The sequence below is a fragment of the Amblyomma maculatum genome, chromosome 1, assembly GCF_055883805.1.
Source record: "Amblyomma maculatum isolate TAMU_Amacu chromosome 1, ASM5588380v1, whole genome shotgun sequence".
NCBI lineage: Eukaryota > Metazoa > Arthropoda > Arachnida > Ixodida > Ixodidae > Amblyomma > Amblyomma maculatum.
In genome coordinates this window covers 302,093,166-302,100,679 of record NC_139344.1, presented here as the reverse complement: position 1 = coordinate 302,100,679, position 7,514 = coordinate 302,093,166, and positions in this window count along the sequence as shown.

The window sequence follows — 7,514 nt, the reverse complement described above, 5'->3', positions numbered from 1 at the left end:
CTGGAGCACGTCCCATAAAAATACGGCGTCCCAGCATTCGAGAAACACGTGTTCAATCGTCTCCTCTTTCCTGCATATTATGCAGTGGACACCCCAGGGTACAAAAAGCCCTTTCTGTTCCTTCCATTTCTTTACCTCCAATGTTCCAGTGTGCAGCTTAAAAAAGAACGTTTTCATCCCTGCCGGCACCATCATCCTCTTCACTCTTTTAAGAACATTTTTGCCCTCGGTAGACGCGTACACAGCTCTGTACAACGGTTCTGGAAGCACCACATCGCACAAGTCTTTATACAGTTTTTTCCGGTTTACACTCCACAAATAGTCTAAAGTAAACCGCACCATCAAGAACCTGTACGCCAAGACCACTTCCCTTAGATACCCGTGGACACCTCCTGACATGCGGTCAGAAGAAACGACAATTCCCGGGAGAGCTTGACCCAGGCGTAACTGACAGACCGTACGAAGAAATGGATTTTTCACATTCCTCAAAAACATGAAACGATTGACTAACTGGCGCAGAAACAGATGTGCCAAACCAAGCCCGCCGTCCTTCACCCGGCGGAAGAGATTTGTCCGCCTTGTCCGTTCCCAGCTACATCGGCCGCTGTCCCCCCTGCTACTTGCTTGGGTATTTATGTTGTCTGTATACGAACCTTGAGAGTGTTCACCAGCGCCACCCTCAGCCATAGCGGCGGACGTAGAACGTCCTTTGTTACCGCCAGCGTCACGTAGAACGTGATCAAGAGCGAGGGCGAAAGCTGTGCTAGAACCCTCTTACGCTACCTATGGCTTCAAGACTGCCAGAACCGAGACCCCGTAAGCTACAAGCAGATCAATTAAGGGGAAATGAGGGTGCTCGTTATAATACATGAAGGAAAGAAGCCAACAGTCGGCGAGGCCAAGGAAAGCGTTGGGGATGGTACTTTTATGTCTTTTATTTTTTTTTTAATGTTTGCTTAGATAATCACAGAAATTATCAATGTAATCTGTTTAGGGGAAAGATAATTAAACACAAAGTATAAGAAAAAACAACGTGCCGATGGTGGGAACCGAACCCACGACCTCCGAATATCGCGTCCGGTGCTCTTCCAACTGAGCTACATCGGCCGCTGTCCCCCCTGCTACTTGCTTGGGTATTTACGTTGTCTGTATACGAACCTTGAGAGTGTTCACCAGCGCCACCCTCAGCCATAGCGGCGGACGTAGAACGTCCTTTGTTACCGCCAGCGTCACGTAGAACGTGATCAAGAGCGAGGGCGAAAGCTGTGCTAGAACCCTCTTACGCTACCTATGGCTTCAAGACTGCCAGAACCGAGACCCCGTAAGCTACAAGCAGATCAATTAAGGGGAAATGAGGGTGCTCGTTATAATACATGAAGGAAAGAAGCCAACAGTCGGCGAGGCCAAGGAAAGCGTTGGGGATGGTACTTTTATGTCTTTTACTTTTTTTTTTAATGTTTGCTTAGATAATCACAGAAATTATCAATGTAATCTGTTTAGGCTGTTATATATATATATATATATATATATATATATATATATATATATATATATATATATATATATATATAACAGCCTGAAGCTGCTCCTCACTTTACCATTTGGCAAATTTCCTAACGCTAAGCAGATATCAAGCTAAAATGAGCATTCCTGGTTACCAGTGGATACCGAATAGCGCAGTGTAATATAATCATCCCTATTGGCTAAAGGAAAGTTACTGCGGCGTGGTTGGAGAGATGCGAGAACCCGTGCCTGCGCACGATGCCTGGCCGCTCTGCTAACAGTCTGCTGCTGACAGTTGAGTTGGCTCTGTAATAAAGCGGGCTCTGCAGGGCTCAGAAAAATACCCGTCCCGTACAAATGAATGTGCCGTAACGATTTACAGTGCGCGATAACTCGTCCCGCATGAGCTATAGCAGACGCCAGCGAAATAAGAGCGCTTTCACCCTAGTGCAACGGCGAAAACCCGAATAATGTCGAATGAAACGCCTTCTATTATGGGTGGAGGTCCACATACGTCGGCATAGGGAAAAAATTACCACTTTTACTGAATAGGCGCACAAAATTGAGTCGGTAATATGTCGCACTATCATAGAGAAAGAGATTGGTAAAGAGCGGACACTCCCATAGGGCCCAGCGGCCCATTTGACTGTAGTGCACCAAGCGGCCGGCGGCAACTACATCCGGTCTTGCTGAAGGGCGCGCGATTTGAATGCTAGCCATGCGCTGCGCCCTTCCCGGCCCTTTTGGCACATTATTTTGGTTTTAAATGGTCTGCTAGTGTTTATTTTCAGCATGCATAACAACAGGAAAAATAGATTCCCAGTTCTCTAAACTGCCCATCAACGCAGCTGCGCCACAGCCTTTGCAATACAATATTGCAGAAAAGACGCCAAGTGCTTCGTGAAATGAATTTATTTTGCTGCATATAAAACACGAGATGCAACAGATGTAGACGGATGCATTGACAATACTTGACACACATTAGGCGATGTGCACAATACAGAAAAATAAAAAATACACAAGGTGAGAAACAGCACTTAGGTAGAGACAAAAAATAGCATAAGTTATTTCCGAATTATTGCAAATGATGTGTAACAAAACAGGCATTATACATAAACTACACAGTCCCAGTCGCGGCTACCTTAGCAAGGGTAACTTGTATTGTCCAGGGCAGAGAGGAGTACTGACGCTTGAGAAAAGGCCACACCATTCACTCGTCGCATCTGCCGTGCTTCGGCAGCAGTCCGTAGGTCCATGCAGTGCTGTTGGAAAAGGAATGAACATGATGCAGAAGGTTGCAATGAAATGTAAGGCCACTGCACCGAGCGCACATCTGTGCATGTGGGTGGGTACTGAAAACTTTCTGAGCAGCAGTTACGGTCCAGAACAGAAAAGCTGTCATTAGTAAAATTGATACAAAAGCTACTCTTGCAACGTAGAGGTCAGGAAATGCAGGCTAACCGAACCTATCTGAAAATACATTTCTACAGAGCGTGAAATAGCAGCCACTAAACTAAGAATATTCTTCAAGAGCACTGAACAGCTGAAGCAATGAAGCTTGCCGCATAATAAAACATTTTTCACTTTAACGTTGTCCTGTTAAATGTAACGCGTCACCACGCAAAACTAGCCGTTCGCAAAACCGCGGCCTGGCCTCACTGCGGCCGGCGAGCACGCCATGTTGGCTTGCCTTTCATACGCGACTTTGTGAAGCGCAGACCACCGCGCTGAGCTAAACAGCCCGAAATGCCTCGCAGTTTTACAAGAATGCAACATTTCTCACCTTGCGGTTGCCCTGTTAAACGCGACACCACGCAAAACTAGCCATTCGCAAAACCTCGCGCCATGTCACATCTGCACAACTTTGCATGTCACATGTCATCGCGGCCGGCGAGCCATATCGGCGAGCGCTTGGTCATGCCTGTTGGCTGCCCCATGTGCGACTTTGTGAAGCGCAGACCGCCGTACTGAGCTAAACTGCCTGAAATACTGCGTAGTTTGACAAGAAAGTCAAGAATGAAACGTTTCTCACTTTACCGTTGCTCTGCTAAACGCGACACTTAGCAAAACTAGCCGTTCGGCAAACTGCGTCACCATGGCCGCACCGGCCGGCGAACACGCCATTTTGGCGCAACGGCGTGCCTTGATGCCTTCACATGCCACTTTGTCAAGCGTTACGAGCTAAACTGTTCGAAATGAAGCTATTTCCCGAGAACACAACATATTACACCTCGCCGTGGTGGGAACCGCCAGAGTTACGGCGTAACGAACTGCGCCTGAACAGCTGGCGCGCCTGTTCAAGAGCTGCGAAACTTATTGGCACCGGCCGGCATGGTCAGCGTAAACTGCTTGAAATGCAGCGTAGTTAAGCAAAAAACGTTGCTCACCTTGCCGTCGTTTCAAACCGCTGTCGTTCCGCGCAGCAGCCCACGAGAGGTCTGTGCCGCACAAGCGCGGCGAGTCACGAGCACACAGCTTCCTTCGACAACTTCTTGTCGTCTGCTAGTGCTCCGGCGGGCTGCCGCTGCAGCGAGTGCCGTCGCGCGCGCGTCCGCGCATGCGCACATTGGTGCCGCCATCCATCAATCGGCGGCAGCGCAAAAAGTCGCGCGTCATTTCCTGGGGCCGGTTTTCGCCGAGTGACCGCTCTTTACCAATCTCTTTCTCTATGGCACTATTGCAAGAAAGCATTGGAAAGTCGACTAGTAGATGTTGCAGTGGCGCCGTCTGACGGCGTCAATGAAAATCGGCGTACCCGAGCGTCGTCGTTCGCGCCACTAGAAAGTATTCTAGTTCACTATAATTCACACGACGGGAGTACGGTGACGGGAGGAAATAGCAGAGCAGAAGACAGCGAGGAAGCGAAGTCGCCCAAAATACTCTCGCTCCCAAAGCTCTTACGCAACGGCGCCGCGTTCTAGAGTAACGGTTGCCATCGGCTTCGAGATGGGTCCCGGGACCTGTGGCTCCGTTCCTGCGACCAGCTGCATCTCGACAGCCTGCTGCCAGACAGTGATTTGTGACTGCGTGGTCGGGGCCGGACGAGAGGAAGACGCGAGAGCGTTTTCAGACACGAATGTGTTGTGAAGCGACCGAGAGATTGCTCGAGAGGCTCTCAACGGAGGCAGGCTGCCGTCCTGCTCTCCGAGTTCTTTGTTTATGCTGTAAATACCTGTATGAAGTTCTTTTCATTTGTTCTTCCTAACTCCGTCTCGTACGTCCGCTTCATCGTTGTTCCCACACCAACACCACGCTACCCGTGAATCACGATACTCCCGCTCTTCGGGGGTTAGCAGACAACTTTTGCGCTCATGTATTTCAGATCGATCACAAGCTTGGATTGGATTTAAATTCTGCTCGTTGCCAGACTAAAACGTTTTACCGCTAATGCATCCAGAGTCACAGCTACGGACCTGAAGTGTGAAAAGGCCTCTTGGCCATATCGTGAATCGCTGCTTGCGGACTGAAGCAAAGCAGCGGAAATCACTGACGTAGGGCCACGTCACAGCGAATCGTGAGTGTGATTCGCGATTAGGTCCGCCGTGTGAATTTAGCTCGTGGCTAATAGCGCGCACCGCACCAATATTACAGTGAAATATTCTAGTTCACTGTACCAATATCGTCGCTGGCATTACAGCGCCATATAGCCGCGCAGACCATGGAACAATGCATTATGGTTGAAATGTTAAAATTCTTAAGCGAATAGGCGATCACCAAGCATTAAATATCGAATTAAGCGCACCACGCAGTGCCACCATGGTGCCACGGCCGGTCTCGAGGGAGAGCGTGTTTAGAAAGAGCGCGCGCTCTCTCCCTCGAGACCGGCCGTGACCTATGCTATAGTGCTCTAGAATATTGGGCAGTGTGACGACCGGCGCCGGAGAGCGGGCCGCTTTTGCGATGACAAGAACCGACTCCCGCGAGAGGGCGCGACGTGCAACAGGGGTGCCACGTTCGCCGCTCGGCGCGTAGCGGCCGCGGGATAGCGGGGGTACAGAGGAGGGGTGCGGTTCTCTTTGAAGCGATTTTCAGACGCTACGCAATTAGTGTGATAATTAATAAAGAGGCGACTTATTCCAGGGGCTTAAACTGATTCCTACCGTTTTTTCTGGAGACATTGGGCATGCTTGGGTAGTCCTTCGGAGCAGCGCGCTATGTTTGAATCGTCATCTGAAACTCTCAATATTTCTTCCTGCGGACAGTTAAAAATCGTCCAGATAAGCAATTTGTACTTAATGTTTGCAACGAAGCGTGGTGTTTTGCATTCGTTTTTCCCGTAAGGGAATAAAGGCTACTGCCCAGGAGCGCTATTAACACACGGAGAAAAACAGTGTACATGCGAATCGGGGCTTCGTAATGCCTCCTTAGGAACACTTATTTTTTACAAACCTTATTTACGAACACCTGCTTACATTTTGCAGCTTGCGCTTATCAATACATGACAACGTTTATCTTAAATCGTCACTAATCTGTAATATATCTCTTTAATCGGTGTTCTTTATGTGCCCTAATCACCACTTATATAAATTACAAATACAGTGTGCGAGCAAAACACATTTATTCACTACCGTACTAATTTAAAGCACTGTGGTATTTACCGGCAAAAAAAAAAAATAATAAACAAGGTATACGCGACTCAAGGATTTATTATTTGTTCGTTAACATATACGTATATCACGGATATTTGTTTTCGTGCCACTAACCAAAGGGTGAACCAGCTGTTTAGATGAAAAAACAAAAAAAAAAAAAACAAAAAGTCAAGTACAGCTACGGCATTACTTCAAATAAAATGTCAAAAATTAAACCTGTCACATACGTAATACGTTCATAGTGGGCACTTGAGTGCGGACGCTTTACTGGCATCAAATGGTACAGAGCAAACAAACAAAAATAAAAGCACTGATAATTACGCGTCGAATTGGCAGGTATGATGCAGTTCTTGGCGCGCACCGAGAGAAAGCGGAAAAATGCGAAAAGGATGACGAACACCTAATACGCAAGCAATTAAAATAATGCTGAAATCAAATGCGGACATAATACGTGTTTATTCTTTGAGTGTGTGGTATGAAATATGAGTAATCGACTGGATATACTTGCAACTACTGCTTACCGGATTATATACAATCGGGCTACTTGCCGCGGGTGCTCTTTGTAGTACTAACCAGACTATAATTGTTAACAAGGTTGATATGACACGTGAAATACTTCCAAGGGAATTTAATTATTTTCCTTTTGGGAACTTTTGTCGTGATTCGCTTACTTCGCAAAGAGCGAAGCCGCCAAAACACTATAAATTTTATTGCTTCAAGTGGGAGCTTTTCTGGTGCTCCAAGTAGGTAAACTTTTTGAACCTTCACATTTTACAGGAAGTTTTCAAAATCTGAAGTGCAAAGCAGCCGAAAAGGACCGTGCATCGAGGCAAATTTTTGAGTAAATTGCGACCTAGCTTCGAACCTATAACGCTATTTTTGTTCGTGGTGAGAAACCATACCGGCCTCACAACCTCTCTTTCGCAGAAGGATGATCTAGCGGAAGCGAATAAGCGTATACCCTATAGCCTATGCGTCCTCTATTTTCCATCGTTATTTCTTTTTCAAAGCTATTCTTTTTTTTTTTGTATGTAAATAAAAAAGGACTAGAGCGATTTTGTGGAGGCAATGACTTGCATATTACCGGTGGCTTGCGTACCTTAGAATGGAAACATTTTCTTGAACAATTGGTCATCTCTACCTCCATGCCACATTTAATTCATTCCAACTGAATGCCGACTTCTCTTGTGGCTTCAGTGACGTACTGTAGTCGGCATAGTTGGCGTGGGAAACAACGGAATATACCATTTTGGACTGTTTTGATAATGGGGTTACTGTGACCAGTTTTAGTCAGCGCTCGAACGCACGTGTTGTATGTTTCACTTCTTCATACATCCTGCCTCCAAACTGCCCTCTTTTCAAAACGACTACATTCCTGGACGTGAATTAGGTGCTTTAGGAATGCTAAAGCAAGCTGTACGG